Genomic DNA, 20,723 nt, shown 5'->3' on the forward strand with positions numbered 1-20,723 from the left:
GGGACCAAGACAATGGGAGAGTTCCAACTACTGATGGACGGCTCTATAACCCCCAGGCGCATCATCTGTACTATCTTTTCTTGGATGACGGCTCTATGGGCTTCAGGGACTCGATAGGGTCGTTGACGTACCGTCTTTCCGGGTTCGGTTGTGATGGCATGTTCGATTACAGAGGTGCGACCCGGGTAGGAGGAGAAGATCTTTTGTAGAGATCTCAAGGATGACCGCAGTTCTTGTCTTAGGGTTTCGGGCAGATCCGGATCCATGCATACCTCATAGGACAAAACTGATTTGGGTTCTGTACCAACCATTAGAGGACCGACCCAGGCCTTCAGTAGGTTTACATGGTAAATCTGGGAGACATGTCTGTTAGGGTCTGTTTCAACCTCGTAGGTGACCGGCGTTACTTGTCGAAGGACAGAAAACGGGCCCTGCCATTGGCCCAGTAACTTGTGATCCGAGGAAGGGAGCAGGAGAAGAACAAGGTCACCGGGGCCAAAAGACCGTGGTTTGATGCCTTTATCGTATTGGTGTTTTGGCTAGTTTGTGCTGTTACCATGTTTTGCCTTACAATGTCTCGGATTTGCCCCAAATGCGTCTTGAGGTTTTCTACATACTCGGGGAGAGGCCGGGTTCGGTCCGGTTCGGCCTCCCAGACCTCTTTGGCCATATCCAACAGGGTCCGTGGGGGTCGCCCATATAATAGCTCATAGGGCGAGTATCCTGTGCTGCTCTGTACCTTGCAGCGGATCACAAACAATGCTAGGGGTAGCATTTCCTCCCACCTCCTGCTCTCAAGAGCCAACAACTTCTTCAGGGTAGTCTTTAGAGTAGCGTTGTATCGCTCAACCAGCCCATCCGTCTGGGGGTGGTAAGCCGAGGTCCTTATCTGCTTGATACCCAGTCTGGAATACACCTGTCTCATAAGGGTGGACACAAAAGGAGTCCCCTGGTCGGTCAGGATTTCTCTAGGGAAGCCCACCCTAGAGAAAATCGAGATCAGGGCTTTGGCTATGTTCTGGGTTGTGGGTTGTCTTAGGGGTACAGCTTCCGGAAAACGGGTGGCGTAATCTACCAGCACCAATGCGTATCGACACCCGCTTCTGGAGGGCAGCAGGGGGCCTATGATGTCCATCCCTACTCTGCTAAAGGGTATGTCGATAAGGGGTAGAGGCTGTAGCGGTACTCTGGGAGGTCGATACCTGCTATTCTTTTGACACACCGGACATGCACGGCAGTACAGTTTTATTTGTTGGTATACGCCTGGCCAATAGAATTTGTCCAAGATGGCCTGTCCTGTCTTCTCGTCACTAAAGTGGCCTCCTAGCAGATGACTGTGGGCGAGGAACAATACCTTGTCCCTGAAGGGTCCCGGGATTATCAGCTGTGGTGTTTGTTGTGTACCTCCCTTCCTGTATAAAAGGCCATTCTTTTTAAAGAAATAGGGACCTACGTGTAAAGGGTCTTCATTGTCCAATGCCCGTCCCCAGGCGTCTTGGAGGACGGGATCCTCCTGTTGGGCAGCACGGAATTCCCTGTCGGTTTCCCAGGGGTGTTCTTCCACTCGGACCGGAAAGACAGTGGCATGGTTCCTCTTCTCTTTTTTCTTTTGGGTTTTTGTTTTGTGGGGTTTGTCTGGGACATCTTGACCGGGTTGATCATGTGGAAACGGGGCTTCCAACCACCACCTTTCTAGAGAGTCGGTGGTCTTATGGAGAAGACGGGGTAATCCAGGGTAGTCGCTTCCCAGTATTACTTGCTCTGGGAGGTTAGGAATAAGGCCCACGGTCAGTGTGGTACCCAGATCCGTAGGGTGTTGAACCTGAACCCGGGCAGTGGGGTATAGTTTGGTGTCGCCATGAACACACTGGATGGCGACGGTACCGGTCACTGGTCCCACCGGGTTTGGCATCTCCTGTGGACGGAGTACACTTTGTCTGCAGCCCGTATCTGCAAGGGCTAGAATAGGGTGTCCGTCGATCCGTACCGGGCAGTGGAATCTAGGAGGGTTCGGTTCCGCAGCAATGCATACAAAGTTCCGGGCGAGGCCCACCTCCATTGGTTCGTCTCTCTGGGGACACACTCGGGCGATGTGTCCATATCCCCCACAATGATAGCACTGAGGACCGGGTGGGGGTGCCCTTGTCGTAACAGGATACGGGAACAAAGGGAGTGGCTCCGGTTTCTTAGGTTGTGGAGGTCTCGGTGGTCGGGTCAGGTTGTGTGACTGGGGCCGGTGAGAATGTTCCTCCTTGGGCCTCTGAAAGTCTTGGGCGCGGCTGTAGGCGCTGGCGATCTCTACCGCGCTATCCAATGTGAGACGGGCGTGTTGGCGAACCCATTTTTGGGTAGTAGGATGCAGTGAAGCCAGAAACTGCTCCAAATAAATTTTGGAGAGGATATCTTCCTTTGTGGCGGAGGCAGATCGCAACCAGCGGTCTGCCAGATCCCGGATGCGGAAGGACAATGCTCTTGGTGTTTCTTGTGGTCCTTCTTTTGCTTGGCGTAGCTTCACCCTGTAGGTCTCATCGTCTATGCCTAGACGCTCCAGGATACAGGTTTTGATGTCTGCATACGGCGTTTGGCCTTGTACATTGGCCTGTTGGTACGCAGCCTGTAGTTCGCCGGTAAGCAGTGGACCTAGATAGTGTCCCCAGCGATCAGGGGGCCAGGCAGCGGCTTGGGCCAACCGTTCAAAATTAGTAAAAAAGAAGTCCGGGTCTTCTCCCGTGACGTACTTTTGAAGAACCACGGAGGGGAGGGAGGTGACAGGTCTTTGGTGGCCTAGTACGTCCGTGAGTTTATCCATGGCTTGGTCCTGGGCCGCCCCTTGCCCCTTCAATACGTCATGCAACTGGCCTCGGTCGTCCTCTGCGGTCTTGAGGAACTGCTCCATCATCTTCCCCAGCTGTTCCTGGGTCTCGGCGAGCTTCTTTACCGCGGCCTCCATGCTTCCGGGCAATCCCACTTCTGACACCAACTGTAATCGTGGGGGTTGTGCGGGCTGAAATAACAGGCGTGGAGGCCGTATATAGTGAGCAATGTCTTTGCAGTTTTTATTAAGGTACACAAGGTAGGATCTGGGCAGATGTAGAAGCAGAGGGTAGAGATGAAGGTGGTCTTCCGGGTGGTCGTCGTAGGGTGAGTGAAGGTCCGGGTAGGGTCTTGCTGGACGCCTCGGGTTAAGGATGATCCTTCCTCTCTCTGTCTCTCTCTGCTGGTCTGGTGGTCCTCGGAGTCAAAGGGAGAGAGAACAGGGCAGTTAGTCCTCACACACAGGACTAGCAGTGGCCTGTTACCGACACCAGGATTGTGTTGAGGGCAAGACGAGAGTGGGGGAGGGGACGGTAGGGAGGAAGATGGGAGAGAATACAAGCGGGAAGGAGGAAGGTGTACAGGGTGAGGACTCCGGTGAGGGGATCAGTACTCTAAGTGATTCGGGTCGTGATATATACTTATATACAGTGCTCTCAGAGGTGCTATACAGTGAGGGGTTACGCTATTCACAAAAATTTACAGGTCCGCCTGGGAGCGAGACAGGGTACTCACATGCCCCGCCGTAACTCCCCTTTGAGTTACGGCCGCTCTCCAGCGTCCTCCACCGGACTCCACCAGTCCTCCGTCCAGATTTCGTCTTCTTTGCCTTCTTCGCCGTTCTGGGTCACCGGGTCGCCGCCGTCCGTCTTCTGCCACGAGTCGGACTCTCTGACAACACCGCTGCGTGCTCTTCCGGCTTTTTCCTCTTCCGACGTCGGGTAGAGGGAGGGACTTCCGGGGTCACTCGGGAGTCCTTCCGGTTTCACCTCCTTCCGGTTTGGATCCTGTAATGAGGGAGAAACAAATGGAGTCCGGGACCTCGAGGGAAGCGACGGGTCACTCAAGGTAGGGACCGCCTTCCGTTCACACATAGCCATAGCCTGAAGAATGCTCAGTAGCTTCCCTTGGAGGAGTGATAAAATGGGTCTGCCGGCAGAGGAACTGAGGAGGAGGAGGGGGACTACACCTCCCATCATCCCCAGCGAGCAGGCCGCTGATCCACGGGGCAAAGGCCGTCAATACCCGGAGGAGGCTGTGCTGGGCTGGGCCCACCTCTGACAACCAATATCCCCCAAGGTAAAGTCTTCAACTCTGTTATTTATTACCATCACCATCATCACTACCCGTACTATCACAGGGCGCACGTCATTTGATAGAACCCTAGCAGAAGGATGAGTAAACGAGAGGGCCTGAGTGCCCAAGTGAGCAGTAGTATCGTGGGGACACTTGACTCTTTTTTAACCAGGGCAACATCAGTTTTGGAGCATGAGATCGAACTGATGGATCGTCGTCTATCATTGGAGCCCTTTAACCACAAAAAGATCCTCATTGGGGGGATACCGCACCACAACATGTTAGATGGATCAGGGCCAAGTGAAATGGCTATGATCAGAGACACAATACAGGACCTACACCTCATGATTCTGTTTTGCCGGCTGTCTCACAAAGAGCTTCCACTAGGGTGGCGGCCATGAAAAAACCTATGGCAAACAGCACTGAAAATGTGGCAAAGAGAAATAGGGGTGTGGGCCCACAAGACTGAAACCAGAGAAAGACCTGAGATCAAACAAAAATGTGAGGGAGATAATAATGGAATCAACAGATTGTGATCCAGGGGGTTCGGAAACACAAAATACTGCCCCATGCCCCCTGACGAATTAAGGCTTTGTGGCAGAGACTAGAGACACTGGTTTCCACAGTACTCAGCCCTGTTGTTTTAAGACTAAGTGCAGAAAGAGGCAAGAGAAGTGCAGAAGGAAGCAACAGAGGAACAGAAAGAGACAAGAGTACTGCAGACGAGGCAAGAGAAGGGCAGAAAGAGGCAAGAGAGCTATCGAAAGTTGGAAGAAGGGTACAGAAAGAGGCAAGAGGGGTGCAAAAAGAATGAAGAGAGGTGCAGAAAGAAGCAAGAGAACTGTAGAAAGAGCAACCATACATTCAGAAAGAGGCAAGGGAGGTGCAAAAAGAAGCAAAAGAACTGCACAAAGTGGAAGAGAGGTGCAGAAAGAGGGAAGACAACTGCAGAAAGAGGATGAAATGCACAGGAAGAAGCAGGGAACTGAAGAAAGAGGGCAAAGGGATACAGAAAGAAGGAACAGGGATGCAGAAAGAGGCAACAAACATGCAGAAATATGTAAGAGAGGTACAAAAAGAGGCAAGAGAGGTGCAGAAAGAGGGAAGAGGGGTGCAGAAAGAGGCAAGAGGCCTGCAGAAAGAAGCAAGAGAGGTGCAGAAAGAAGCAAGGGAAGTGCACCAAGAACCAGCAGAGGTGCAGAAAGAGGGAAGACGAGTGCAAAATGAAGCAACAGAGCTACAGAAAGAGGCAGGATAACTGCAGAAGGAGGCAATAGAGGTGCAGAAAGAGGCGATAAAAGGCCATAAATATGTAAGAGAGGTGAAAAAGAGGCAAAAGTGGTGAAGATAGATGTAGAAAGAGGCATGAGGGGTGCAGAAAGAAGAAAGAGAGATGCGGAAAGAAGCAGGAGAAGTGCATCAAAAACCAAGAGAGGTACAGAAAGAGGCTAGGCGGGTGTAAAATGATGCAACAGAGGTACAGAAAGAGGAAAGAGAAGTGCAGAAAGAGGAAAGAGAAGTGCAAAAGAAAGCAACAGAGGAGCAGAAAGAGACAAGAGAACTGCAGACGAGGCAAGAGAAGTGTAAAAAGAGGCAAGAGAGGAGCTGAAAGGGAGAAGAAGGGTACAGAAAGAGGCAAGAGGGGTGCAGAAAAAGACAAGAGAGGTGCAGAAAGAAGCAAAAGAACTGCAGAAAGAACCAACATACATTCCGAAAGAAGCATGACAGCTACAGAAGGAAGTAAGAGAAACGCAGAAAGGAGAAACAGATATACAGAAAGAGGCAAGAGAAGTGCAGCAAGAAGCAACAGTGGTGCAGAAAGAGGCAAGAGAAGTGCAGAAAGAAGCGATAGAGTTGTAAAAAGAGGCAAGAGAAGGGCAGAAACAGATAAGAGAGGTACAGAAAGAAGCAAAAGAGGTGCAGAAACACAGAACAAGAGTGTAGAAAGAGGTAAGAGAGGTGTAGAAAGAAGGAAGTGGGTTGCAGAAAGAGGCAAGAGGGGTACAGAAGGAAGCAACTGAGGAGCAGAAAGAGGCAGGAGAAGTGCAGAACAAAGCAACAGAGGTGCAGAAGGAGGCAGGATAACTAAAGAAATATGCGAGAAAGGTGCAGAAAGATGCAGAAGTAATGCAGAAAGATGTAAGAGAAGTGCCCAAAGAGGTAAGAGAGGTGCAGAAAGAGGAAGAGAGGCTCATAAATAGAAAGAAAGCTGTTGAAAGGGGCATGAGTGGTGTAGAAAGAGGAAGGAGAAGTGCAGAAAGAAGCCACATAGATTCAGAAAGAGGCAAGGAAGATGCAGAAAGAAGCAAGAGGACTGCACAAAGAGGTAAAAATGTACAGAATGAGGGAAGAGATGTGCAGAAAGAAGGAACAGGGATGCAGAAAGAGGCAATACAGGGGCAGAAAGAGGGAAGTGGGTTGAGGAAAGAGCAAGAGGTGAGCAGAAAGAATCAAGATAAGTGCTGAAAAAAGCAAGAGAAGTGCGGAAAGAACCTACAGAGGTGCAGAAAGAGGCAAGAGGGGTGCATAACGAGGCAATAGAGATGCAGAAAGAGGCAAGAGGGGTGCTGAAATAGGCAGGTGAGGTGCTGAAAGAGGCAAAAGAGGTGCACAAAGAAGCAAGAGAAGTGCTGCAAGAACCAGCAGATGTGCAGAAAGAGGTAAGACGGATGCAGAAAGAAGCAACAGAGGTGCAGAAAAAGGCAGGAGAAGTGCAGAACGAAGAAACAGAGGTGCAGACGGAGGTTGCGGAAATAGGCGAGAGAGGTGCTGAAAGATTCACAAGAAGTGCAAAAAGATGTAAGAGAAGTGTAACAAGAGGCAAGAGAGGTACAGAAAGGGACAAGAGAGGTACAGAAAGAGGCAAGAGGGATGCAAAAAGAAGCAAGAGAGGTGCAGAAAGAAGCAAGAGAAGTGCAGAAAGAACCAACAGAGGTACAGAAAGAGGCATGACGGGTGCAAAAAGAAGCAACAGATGTACAGAAACAGGCAAGAGAATTGTATAAGGAATCAACAGAGGTACAGAAAGAGGCAAGAGAGGTGCAGAAATAGGGAAGAGGGTTACAGAAGGAGGCAAGAGGCTTGCAGAAAGAAGTAAGGGAGGTACAGAAAGAGGCAAGAGATGTGCAGAAAGAAGCAACAGAAGTACAGAAAGTGGCAAGAAGTGTACGGAAAGAAGCAACAGAGGTGCAGAAAAAGGCAGGAGAAGTGCAGAGCGAAGCAACAGAGGTGCAGAAGGAAGCTGCAGAAATAGGCGCGAGAGGTGCAGAAAGACACACAAGAAGTACTGAAAGATGTAAGAGAAGTTCAAAAAGAGGCAAGAGATGTGCAGAAACAGGCTAGAGAGGTGCAGAAAGAGGCAATAGGAGTGCAAAAAGAAGCAGCAGATGTGCAGAAAGAAGCAAGAAAAGTGCAGAAGGAAGCAACAGAGGTGCAGAAAGAGGCAAGAGAGGTGCAGAAAAAAGCAAGAAAAGTGCATAAATAACCAACAGAGGTGCAGAAAGAGGCAAGACGGGTGTACAAAGAAGCAGCAGGTGTGAAGAAAGAAGCAAGAAAAGTGCAGAAGGAAGCAACAGAGGTGCAGAAAGAAGCAAGAGAAGTGCTTAAATAACCAACAGAGGTGCAGAAAGAGGCAAGACGGGTGCACAAAGAAGCAGCAGATGTGCACAAAGAAGCAAGAAAAGTGCAGAAGGAAGCAACAGAGGTACAGAAAGAGGCAAGAGAGGTGCAGAAATAGGGAAGAGGGTTGCAGAAAGAGGCAAGAGAGGTACAGAAAAAGGCAAGAGATGAGCAAAAAGAAGACAGAAGCAAGACAGGTGCAAAGAGAGGCAAGGGTGGTGCAGAAAGAGGTAAGGGCTGCAGAAAGAGTGAAGATGGGTGCAGAAAGTAGCAAGTTTGGTGCAGAAAGATGTAAGAGGGGTGCAGAAAGAGGTAAGAGGGGTACAGAAATAGACAAGAAGAGTACAGAAAGAAGGAAGATAGATGTAGAAAGAAGCAAGAGAACTGCACAAAGAGCCAACATACATTCAGAAAGAGGCAAGGGAGGTGCAGAAAGAAGCAAAAGAACTGCAGAAAGAGAAAGAAAGGTGCAGAAAGAGGGAAGAGACGTGCAGAAAGAGGGTGAAAGGCACAGGAAGAAGCAGGGAACTGAATAAAGAGAGGAGAAGGGTGCAGAAAGAAGGAACAGGGATGCAGAAAGAGGCAATAGAGGTGCAGAAAGAGGGAAGTGGGTTGAGGAAAGGGGCAAGAGGTGAGCAGAAAGAATCAAGATAAGTGCTAAAAGAAGCAAGAGAAGTGCGGAAAGGACCTACAGAGGTGCAGAAAGAGGTAAGAGGGGTGCATAAAGAGGCAATAGAGATGCAGAAAGAGGCAAAAGGGGTGCATAAATAGGCAGGTGAGGTACAGAAAGAGGCAAGAGAGGTACAGAAAGACGCAAGAGAAGAGCAGAAAGAACCAGCAGATGTGCAGAAAGAGGCAAGACGGGTGCAGAAAGAAGCAACAGAGGTGCAGAAAAAGACAGGAGAAGTGCAGAACGAAGCAACAGAGGTGCAGAAGAAGGTTGCAGAAATATGCGAGAGAGGTGCAGAAAGATACACACGAAGTGCAGAAAGATGTAAGAGAGTGTAAAAATTGGCAAGAGAGGCACAGAAAGAGACTAGAGAGGTACAGAGAGAGGCAAGATGGATGCAAAAAGAAGCAAGAGAGGTGCAGAAAGAGGCAAGATGGGTGCACAAAGAAGCAACAGATGTACAGAAAGAGGCAAGAGAAGTGCAGAAACATGCAAGAGAATTGCATAAGGAAGCAACAGAGGTTCAGAAAGAGGCAAGAGAGGTGCAGAAATAGGGAAGATGGTTGCAGAAAGAGGCAAGAGGCTTGCAGAAAGAGGTAAGGCAGGTGCAGAAAAGGCAAGAGATGTGCAGAAAGAAGCAACAGAAGTGCAGAAACACACAAGAGAGACGCAAAGAGAGGCAAGACAGGTGCAGAAAGAAGTGTGTAGAAAGAGGTAAGAGGGGTGCAGAAAGAGGGAAGATGGGTGCAGAACATAGCTAGAGGGGTGCAGAAATAGGCAAGTGTAGTACAGAAAGAAGGAAGAGGGGTGCAGGAAGAGGTACGAGGGGTACAGAAAGAGACAAGAAGAGTGTAGAAAGAAGGAAGATAGGTGCAGAAGGAAGCAAGAGAACTGCAGAAAGAGACAAGAGGGGTACAGAAAGCGCTGCAGAAAGATGCTAAAAGAAGCAAAAGAAGTGCAGAAAGAGGCAAGAAAAGTGCAGAAAGAGACAAAAGAAGTGCAAAAAGGAGAAAGAGGACTGCAGAAAGAAGCAAGAGAGGTGTAGAAAGAGGCAAGAGATATATAGAAAGATTGAAGATGTGCAGAAAGAGGCAAGCGAAGTGCAGAAGGAAGCAGCCGATGTGCAGAAAGAGGCAAGACGGGTGCAGAAAGAACCAACAGAGGTGCAGAAAAAGGCAGGAGAAGTGCAGAACGAAGCAACAGAGGTGCAGAAGAAGGTTGCAGAAATATGCAAGAGAGGTGCAGAAAGATACACAAGAAGTGCAGGAAGATGTAAGTGAGTGTAAAAAGAGGCAAGAGAGGCACAGAAAGAGGCTAAAGAGGTACAGAAAGAGGCAAGATGGATGCAAAAAGAAGCAATAGAGGTACAGAAAGAAGCAAGAGAAGTGCAGAAAGAACCAACAGAGGTACAGAAAGAGGCAAGACGGGTTCACAAAGAAGCAACAGATGTACAGAAAGAGGCATGACAAGTGCAGAAACATGCAAGAGAATTGCATAAGGAAGCAACAGAGGTGCAGAAAGAGGCAAGAGAGGTGCAGAAATAGGGAAGATGGTTGCAGAAAGAGGCAAGAGGCTTGCATAAAGAGGTAAGGCAGGTGCGGAAAAGGCAAGAGATGTGCAGAAAAAAGCAACGGAAGTGCAGAAACACCCAAGAGAGGCGTAAAGAGAGGCAAGACAGGTGCAGAAAGAAGTGTGTAGAAAGAGGTACGAGGGGTGCAGAAGGAGGGAAGATGGGTGCGGAACGTAGCTAGAGGGGTGCAGACATAGGCAAGTGTGGTACAGAAAGAAGGAAGAGGGGTGCAGGAAGAGATACGAGGGGTACAGAAAGAGACAAGAAGAGTGCAGAAAGAAGGAAGATAGGTGCAGAAGGAAGCAAGAGAACTGCAGAAAGAGACAAGAGGGGTACAGAAAGAGCTGCAAAAAGATGCTAAAAGAAGCAAAAGAAGTGCAGAAAGAACCAACAGAGGTGCAGAAAGAGGCAAGAAAAGTGCAGAAAGAGGCAAAAGAAGTGCAGATGGAAGCAAAAGAGGTGCAGAAAGGAGAAAGAGGACTGCAGAAAGAAGCATGAGAGGTGTAGAAAGAGGCAAGAGATATATATATAAAGATTGAAGATGTGCAAAAACAGGCAAGAGAAGTGCAGAAGGAAGCAGCAGAGGTGCAGAAAGAAGCAAGAGAGGTGCAGAAAGAAGCAAGAGAAGTGCAGAAAGAACCAGCAGATGTGCAGAAAGAGGCAAGACGGGTGCAGAAAGAAGCAACAGAGGTGCAGAAAAAGGCAGGAGAAGTGCAGAACGAAGCAACAGAGGTGCAGAAGGAGGTTGCAGAAATATTCGAGAGAGGTGCAGAAAGATACATAAGAAGTGCAGAAAGATGTAAGAGAGTGTAAAAAGAGGCAAGAGGGGCACAGAAAGAGACTAAAGAGGTACAGAAAGAGGCAAGATGGATGCATAAAGAAGCAATAGAGGTGCAGAAAGAAGCCAGAGAAGTGCAGAAAGAACCAACAGAGGTACAGAAAGAGGCAAGACGGGTGCGCAAAGAAGCAACAGATGTACAGAAAGAGGCAAGACAAGTACAGAAACATGCAAGAGAATTGCATAAGGAAGCAACAGAGGTGCAGAAAGAGGCAAGAGAGGTGCAGAAATAGGGAAGAAGGTTGCAGAAAGATGCAAGAGGCTTGCAGAAAGAGGTAAGGCAGGTGCAGAAAAGGCAAGAGATGTGCAGAAAGGAACAGAAGTGCAGAAACACACAAGAGAGGCGCAAAGAGAGGCAAGACAGGTGCAGAAAGAAGTGTGTAGAAAGAGGTAAGAGGGGTGCAGAAGGAGGGAAGATGGGCACGGTGTTCCGACTCCTGGAGACGGCGGCCGAGGTACAGGCTCTCCTCTCCCTGCCAAGTGTGAGCCCTACGGCGGCTGTCGGTGGGCGGAGCTACTGGAGAGAGATTGAAGAGGAGTTTCGTGGAGACTCCGCGAAGCAGAGTTGGAGGCGAGCTACTCGGATATCGGCAGCACTCACAGGCAGGAAACGCCGAAGTGAACCTATGGCGCCTAAAACTGCAACAGGGGCTAAGGGAGCTGCAAAGAAAAAGAACACAGTCAACTACCCTATTCTGGAAGCAGTGGGAGCAGCAGGAACAGAGGTTGAGGCACAGTTGAAAGAGCAAACCCCCAAGCAGGACACGGAGCGGACCAAGAAGACTAAATTAATAACAGTTAAGACCCGCCAGGCTACAGCCTCTATCGTGGAGATTTTCAACAGAAGTGGCAAGGAGAAGGGGTCTAAGACTACAGAGACTACAGAGGCAATGAGCATGGGAGATCAGACGGATTGTACAGGTGAGACTGTAACTACTGGCTGTACAGACCACTCCCCACAGGCCACAGATATAAATCCAAATGCCCTGATAAAAGACAATGCTCCCATAACCCTGGTATTGGCAGGTCAAGAAGTGAATTGTGACACGGACAGTACAGAGGCGATAATGACGGGGGGTGATGGCGCTAACGACCCGAAGGGAGATGCCCAAGTACAGGGTGAAGTCGACTCGACTCCAGATTCAAAACAAGGGATCCCATCTCCATCGCAACCCGCTGTAGTAAATATGGCCACGCTGCCCCCAGAAGACCCGTCACAAAATATTGAAATGGGAAACATCAGGGTTGGGCTGGATCAAGAGACGGATCGAGAGAAGGCTTTGAGCGAATGCTTCTTCTCAGTGTCTGATGGGGCAGACTGGTTACAGGAGGAGGAGGAACGTAGCTCCTCCATGGGCGATAGTAATATGGAATCAGAGAGTGACCCAGAGCAGGAGCTCCCTGTAACAACAGTTAAAACAACCGCCTTAGTTAAGACACAGGTACATCCTCACGGGGGGTTAAGCTGAGACTATTCATCTACTATGCCATTACGGGGCAGCCCCAGCTTAGAAACAGCCCAACTTTCGCTGCTGGAAGTCATCCATCAGGAGATCATAGAGCACAGAGAGGTAACAAGGCAGTCGCAAGTCCTAGGCAGCCATGAGAAAGATGCAAGGCGTCGTGAGGAAACTATCCAAGGCATGCACCAACGTAGGTGACAGAGTGTCAAATTTGGAAGAGAGGGTGGTCTCAACTGAGGCGGAGGTCGCAGCAGCCACAAGCAAGGTCGAGTCCCATTGTGCCCAAGTAACAGACATTCAATGGAAGCTGGAGGATATGGAGAACTGGCTCAGGAGGAATAATCTTAGGATCCTTGGCATCCCTGAAGGGTCAGAAGGCTCCGACGTAAGAACTTATGTCATCAAACTCTTTGAGCAAGCGTTCCCGTAGCTATCTAGCTGGAGTTGGTCAGGAGAAATTCAGAGGGCACATCGCACTCCTTTTAAAATCCGCCGTAATGCTAAGGAAGGGGACAAACCTAGGGCAATCCTGATCTTCTTGGGTAACTTTATACTGAGGCAGACCATCGCTGAAAAAGCAAGACCAGATGCAAAGAGAACTGTTGATGGGTTGTCCTTTTTTTTAGAACAGATTACTGCCACACCACAGTTGAGAACATAACCATAAAGAAGATGAGATACGTTGGCTAATTCTGGAGAAAATTGACTGTAAAACTGAGCTAAATTCCGAATCAGTTAGGAAACACAGAGAAGTATATTGGATTTTTACGTTGGATACACATATTCATGGTTTAAACTTAGAAATCCCATGGGATGAAGCAATACTGTATAATAACTAAACAGCACCATCTTCATTCTTGCAGTAGATACTGTGTTCCCTTAAGACACTATGTATATGACATAGCTATGACTAGAATATAATCTGTAGTTGTGATGTTCTTAGTTTTTTGTCTGATTAATTTCATTTGAGTATTTTATTTTATTTACATCACCTCTAATACGAGGCTCTTGAATCCGTCCGGTATGTCCTCTATATTCATGTGCGGTCACCTACACTGTGGGAAGGCAGTTCTTTCAGCTCTATACCCATTCCAATATGGCCGCCGCCGACCAAAAATCATTAGAGGTATCACAAATACACTGTTCTGACTTTATTCTAGCAGTATCTATAACCTGCATGGCAGTGTAGGTGAGATGCTATTCTAGGTATAGAAACAGCTCGAATAAGGCCGCCTCCGACAATCATTTGTCTGAGGCTATATAACTAGACTAGATATTTCAGCAACCTGTGAATCCTTTCCACACACAGCGCTGACTGCAACATTATCTGTAGCCATGATGCATTTAAGTATTCATCTTGTTTATTTCTTGTGAACACATTTTTCTTTCCTCATTATATTAAATGCTAGAGTTTCTGAACCTTTTCTATATGTACTTCGTATTCATATGGGATTTATTACACTGTGGGCGAACTGTTATCCCAGATAACAACCATCTCCAATATGGCCACTGACAAAGGAAATGCGCTTGAGTGAATTTTTTCACAGCAAGCTGACAGCCATGTGACCTATCGGCGGCATCCTTTAAATGCCGGGCGTGTGAGCTTTACTTGTTTGGCCACTATCAGTTTTGGTGGACCGTTACGTATTTGTGAGCCTTGTGAGGTTTTGTGGAGCTGCCTGCATCAGTTTGTTCTTTTATCGGTAAGTCGTGCAACAGAGACAAACTTTATATTTAGAGGCCATATGAGGCTCTATGTAGTTATCAGGTCGTAGCACGTAAAAAGCAGTTGTTGGGCTGTTTAGTCCCAACCAATATCCTAAAACATTCATGTACTTTTCAGCATGTTTACGCGATAGTCCGTCTTTATCAGGTAGCCTCCCTCTGAGCTAATACAACTGGCAGTACGCTACCTATGCGTTGGCTGGCATTAAGTTTCATCTATAATGATCTGCAGCATATCGTATGCTTAAATATGCGTTGGCCGGCATTAGGTTTCATCTATAATGATCTGCAGCATTTCGTATACTTAAATATGTCTGTTTTTTTACATGCATCCAATCAGTAGCATGCTACTGATATTACTTATGTTTAGCAATGGACTATATTTAACAACATTTATATCTCTTCATTCTTGGTTCAACTCTAGCTGCTGCATGGGTTTTAGATATGTAGGCACGTTATTAGCCATTTTACTGTCTAATTTAAACTATTTAGAAAATATAAAGAATAGCACTAGCTCCCAATAGTGCAGTATAGTCATCATACTAACAATAGAGATTGTACACATTCTCAGTAGGTCTAAGTAATTACAGTATACATTATACAGAGACTCCGCTTAGATCTGTTTTTCTTCCAGAATGCCAAACAGGCTATGGCACCCTATGGATTAGCAGCTCGTCCATTGGACTAGGACCGTGTTTTAGGAGGTATTTGCTTTCCCTTTATGGTTACTATGTGTCTATATGTTGGATCTTTTTTTCATAGTCGACAATGTGTAGTATCAGTTTTTTAATGCCTTTTTCGTGGTTCCTCTTCCTGTTGACAGCACGCTTTTAGGGAAGCAGATGTTGGGAGGGATCATGAATCACAAATCGTTCTAGTCATCACATCAATCAGGTAGTGTTATCATTTTTTCATGCACTATCATTATTTGGTAGTGAGCTTGCTTATATACATTAGATTATTCATGGCTATGTTTGGTGTTTCTCTCTTTCTACTGCTATCAACCTGGTACACACAGCTTTGAATATTCAACACATAGAGAACATTTTGGACTCCTACTTGGACCTAGCAAAACTGTGTTAAATTGAATACTGGTTGTATTACTGGCAAGCCACTACACACTTGTCCTGTCAATAGCTATGTGCCTTTTCTGGTCTTTTCTCTCAATAGATGAATAAACTAATTACACATCTTATGAAGTGCTTTTTGCAGTATATGAGTATTGCATATCCTGTTCTCCCTTCTTCAGGATCTGGTTTTATGTGCATCTGCTAATTACAATTTTATACTGTGACCTATACCGATCACAAGTGGGACAAATCATTAGCTCAGACACGCTTGCCTGTTGGTAAGTCTACCTACAATCTAATCAACATGAGAAGTTTAGTGTATCTAGAGGGGTTGTTATTCCTGTAAGACTTCCAATCTAAGATATAGGCATTTTTTACAGGTGCTGCTCTAATACAAAAAAAGAAGGTACTTGTCAGTAGAATTTGAGGTCCTCTTTGTCTTCCTTTTTCCTCTGTCTTTTACACTATTTTATACAGTTTTTTCATCTATTTAGCTTCTACAATTATGCACTTATAATGCTCTCAACTTTAAGATTGAAACTTTTTTTCATCAGGCTCCTCCTTATATAGAATAGAAGTGAACAAGATAAAATTATTCTGTTGTTTAAGGATATAAATATCGCACTAAAATTGCTATGTAAATAGTAGTGGCACTAAGTGCTGTATAAAAATATATGGTTATGATATTCAATTGTCTTTGCAGAACATACTATTTGGAGGTGGAACTCCTGAGAAAGGCAGTAGTCTGCCGAAACGCGCGTTGAGAGACAACTTGGAAACCACCCAAAAATCATATGTTCAAATGAAATCTTGTCTTCTTGTCTACATCCTGTATAGTTGGTTAATAATTTGCACTGTCATCAAGGGAATTGAATTTGGAAATATCAATCGAATAAGTATGAATGCATGAAGGATGATTGAAGCTAGTATGTTTCATAAATCAAATCTCTGTGTAGATCTATAAAAACCATTTTATGATTTTTTTTACATTATCATACATAATAAAATAAATGTTTTTGTATTTTTCTAAATACTAGTGTCACTATTTATATTTTACATGTTCTGAGTTTTCTATAAAGTTGAAGTTGCCCTAGATTATTTACAGTTTGTATTTCCCTGTCTAGGTGAACTTCACGTTAGTACCAGGAGGCCCCTCATCTTTGCGATCCCTGCCTAAACACCATGCTGAGGTGTTCAACCTCATCCAGGATCAAACACCTGAGGTCCTCATTCTAACGGAAACCTGCCTTTCCGAGGTCTCTGTGGCTATACCAGCACTTGCCCTGCCCACGGCATATGCTATACACAGTCTAAACTGAATTGGGGGGAGAGGTGGTGGTATCGCGATCATCTATAAATCAGTCCACTCTTGCAGTATATCTCCTCAAGACCTCCCGGACTGTGAGAGTGCATTAATTAAAATCACACTGAGCGCAAACTTTACCTTCTCTGGCCTCCTGATCTACCGTCCACCTGGCCCTTCCAAAACCTTTAGAGAAGTTTTGGTAAATACTATCACAGTACTAGCTCTTCAGACCGCCAATTTTAACCTTATCGGTGATTTGAACCTTCACCTAGAGATGCAAGAGTCCCCAGAGATTCATAGCTTTTTAGGGGACCTAGCAGCCTGCCAACTGACCCAATCGGCCCCCGGCGTTATGCATAGAGCTGGACATCTCCTTGACCCCATTTTTTCCAACCTTGAGTCACTGGAAGTCTTAGTTCTGCTCCCCATGATCATGGTCAGATCACTTTCTCCTCCCAATGCGGCTAACGATAGCTGGCCCCACGCCTCAGCCAAACTAATATCCCTCACTGAAACAGCCCTGGCATAAATTTAACCAAGAAGCCCTCCTCACAGCCTTGAGTACAAAGCCACTAGAAAGATCCAATAACATGGAAGAGGCGGATGCACTCTACCAAAGGTGGATTACCCAAGTACTAGACACCTGCATTCCTCTTAAACTCACTCACTCTAAGAGCTCCCGGGCTAACGCCTGGTTCAACGAAGATCTGACCCTAGCCAGGAAGAACTGTAAGATCCTGGAAAGCAGATGGAGGTGTTCATACGACTCCCAGGCTAAAACACAGTATAGAACAGCCATCAAATCCTACCACAAACTAGTACACAAAACCAGGACAGCCCCTACTCCAGCTTGATCATCACAAGTACCAATCGCAGCAAAACCATATTCTCTCTTCTGAAGGATTTGGTCACCTTCCCTTTAGAATCAGGCAGTATTATATCTTCCAGCCAGCACTGTGAAGAGCTGGCAAATTTTTTTACGGAGAAGGTCGAAGGCATCTACCACAATTTCGACCTTGGCACAACTCCTAGTGCCATCGGGAAGAATACATATACTGGCCCTGAGATTTTCCCTCTTACATCCCTTCCCAGTATCCACCCGAATGACTTGGAGAGATTAGTGGTCAAAATTAAATCAGGATCCCCAGACGACCCCCTTAAACCGGCCGCTTTCAGGAAAATTCAATAGGGCCTACTACCTGAGTGTCTGGAGCTGCTCAATCTATCCCTCTCCTTAGCGGTGGTGCCAAAATCGTGGAAGCATGAAAAAGTGGTTCCCCTACTTAAAAAAACAACACTTGACCCTTCCAAGACAGAAAACTATTGTCAAATTTCACTGCTTCCATTTCTTTCCAAAATTCTGGAAGCACATGTGAATTCAACGCTAACTCACTTTCTGGAAGTCAATCATATACCAGATAGCTCCCAGAACGGTTTCCAATCACAATACAGTACCGAGTCTGCACTGTTGGCTGTTGCAGAACAACTCAAATTCGCTTTGGATGCCGGCAGAACCTCAGCCTTGGTACTGTTGGATCTCAGTGCGGCATTCGATACGCTCTCCCATGAAATCCTGCTCCACCGTCTGGAGGAGATAGGGATTGGTAATAAAGCCTTCTTGCGGTTTTCCTCCTTTTTGACCGACCAGACATTTCAAGTGACAGCTCCACCTTTTGCATCTCTTGTCCACCCACTCCGCTGCAGGTTCCTCAGGGCTCAGCACTGAGCCCTACAGTCTTTAAGAAATATATGAGCCCTTTGGCACGGATGGCCAAAGCACGAGGAATTTCCCTGGTGTCATACGCTGACGACACCCAACTGGTGATTACCCTATCTAACAATCCTAGTCAAGATAGAGCAAAATTTAAGGAAGATATCTCAGCTATCGCAGAGTGGATGACAGCACACTTCCTGCAATTGAACTCTGCCAAATATGAGATCCTTCTGATTGGCAAAGACTCCCACCTTTGGAATAATGAATGGTGGCCCCCGGGCCTTGGCGCTCCTCCTGCTCCTAAACCCGCTGTGAAAGTTCTGGGTTTTATGCTTGATAAAGATCCTAATTTTGAGTTGCATGCCAAGTCAGTGGCCGGGAGTGTTTTAGACTACTACGTGGCCTCAACCAGATTCTTGGTCTATTTGACGCCCAAACGCGCCAGTTGATTATTCAAGCTTCCATACAGGCCCAATTGGACTACTGTAATGTTTGGGCTCTAATAAATCTGTGCTGAACCGACTACAGCGGGTTCAAAAAGCTGCAGCACGCACCATCTTTGCCCTCCCCAAGTACAGCCATGCTTCAAATCTCCTCCACCACTTGCATTGGCTGCCCCTTGAACACCGTGTTTGCTTCAAGGAGCTCTGTATCACACACAAGATAGTGACAGGGATCAGCCCAGACATTCTTGGGAATCTTTGCACCCTATACTCCCCACCGCGAGCACTGCGCTCGGCCAACTTGCTTCTTGCAGGAATTCCACGCATATGTAGGTCCAGATCTGGCGGCCACTCTTTTAGACGTCTGGCCCTGGCATTATGGAACTCCCTTCCCCTACACATTTGCCGCAATCCTGATCACCAGGCCTTCAGACGACTTGAGAAGACCTGGCTCCTTTCTCAGCTCTAACCATTGGTTTGCTCCCTGCTTAGTGTTGCTCCAGCTCTGGAACGCCTCTTTGCTGAGGCAGCCATGCGCTCTACAAGTATTTTAATCTAATCTTATCAAATCTAAATGGACACCACATCAGTTTAGAAAAATAAAGTATCTTTATCTAAACTAAACAAGACCAAAACTACAAAAATCTAACATACAAAAACTCAGTTGAATATCTTTAAAAAGGTTGTTGCAAAAATAAACTTGTAGATGATCAAATGCGACACTCAATCTCAAAGTACCTGGGATGCGTCACGCAAAACAACCAAAAGAGGTGCAAAGAAGGTAATGCGTTGGTTCTTCCTGTGCACCGGTTCTGATGCAACAAGATGGCACCTTGATGCGTTGCAATGATCCGGTGCGATGCAACAAAATGGCGTCTTCGTAGCGATGCGACATGGTAGAGGCGATGCGTGCGTGCCCGACGGCCGTGCGGCAAACTCAGTGGGTTTCTGAGCCGCTACAGGCCCTGCAACTCTTTCCCGGTGATGCGATGACGCCCTCGGTGATGGTGACACGCTTCTCCGGTGTTGTGGTGGCAATCAGCGGCGGCGCGCTTCCTCAGCGATGTGACGGCCCTGCGACACGCTCCTCCGGTGATGCGACGGCAACCTCTGTGCTGTGGCATGCTCCTCCGGTGATGCGACGGCGAACAGCGGCAGCGGTACACACTTCCCCGATGATGCGACAGTGGCTGCTGTGATGGCATCTGGTTTCTCTCTTTTTGCGTCGCGCTTCCAGCTCCCAATAGCAAAAAGGCCTCACACACAGTTACAGGGCCTCCTGGCAGACTGGAACTCCCAGCAACGAAGTTCAGGGAGTTGGTGGTGAAGTCTTTTTGTGCCTAGGACTTCAGAAAGAGGAGGCCAGCTCTTCTCAGGCCCTTGGAGACTTTTCTTCAGAGGGACACTGCACACAGCAAACATCCTTCTTTAAGCAGGAGACACAGCACACAGCAAAGTCCTTTAGATCTTTCCTTAGTAGAAACAGCAAACTTCAAGACCACCCCAGACACACAGCAAGGGTAGCATTTCTCCTCAGTCTCTTCAGGTGATCTTCTTTGGCAGGGATTCCTCTTGAACACGAAGTAGTCTAAAGTTCAGGGGTTTCAGCTCTCATATTTATACCCCAAAAGTCTTTGCTCTCCATGTGTAAGGGTCCTGGATCCAGTCCAAACCAGTACTGGGGGCACTCTGCCAGTGCACATCTTCTTCCTTCGTGAGTGTGGGCCAGGGCCATCAGACACACTGCTGGAGGTGGAGCCAGCATTGTGGAAAGCAGGCACAGCCCTATTCAGGCACAGGTACTACTTCTTCCACCACTCCAAATGCAGATAGGTCTATTCAACCTAGTGCTGACTCACCCAGACTCCTGGAGCCACCCCCTGTCACTCTCAAACCAGACAGTCAATCCACAAATGGGCAGAGGCATACAGAAAGGTTGAACAAGAAAATAAGCACTTTTTAAAAGTGCTATTTTCAAACACTGAATTTAAAAACCATCTTTCCTAAAAGATGTGTTATTAAATTCTGAGTTCAGGCATACCAGGTTCCAAATTTCTATCTTGCTCCTATGGGAAGATATGCAGGTAAACATGTTACAGCATTCCCCATTCTGTACTATGTCAAGATAGCCTTTCAGTAGTGAAAAACGAAACTGGCAGTATTTCACTATCAGGACATGTTACCCACACTAGTACA

General features: G+C 47.0%; 1 protein-coding gene across 2 annotated transcripts in view; it reads left to right on the forward strand.

Annotated features, from left to right (window-relative positions):
- LOC144768585 (sulfotransferase 1 family member D1-like) overlaps positions 1-20,723 on the forward strand; it is a 96,322-nt gene that overhangs the window by 30,774 nt on the left and 44,825 nt on the right. The window contains exon 1 of one of the 2 annotated variants that reach the window (XM_078652374.1): positions 15,768-20,374. The exons of the other annotated variant lie outside the window; for it this stretch is intronic. The gene's annotated coding sequence lies outside the window, so the exon portion shown is untranslated. Of the gene's footprint in view, positions 1-15,767; positions 20,375-20,723 lie in introns of those variants that run through there. 2 annotated transcript variants of the gene reach the window in all.

This window comes from Lissotriton helveticus, chromosome 7 (genome assembly GCF_964261635.1).
Source record: "Lissotriton helveticus chromosome 7, aLisHel1.1, whole genome shotgun sequence".
NCBI lineage: Eukaryota > Metazoa > Chordata > Amphibia > Caudata > Salamandridae > Lissotriton > Lissotriton helveticus.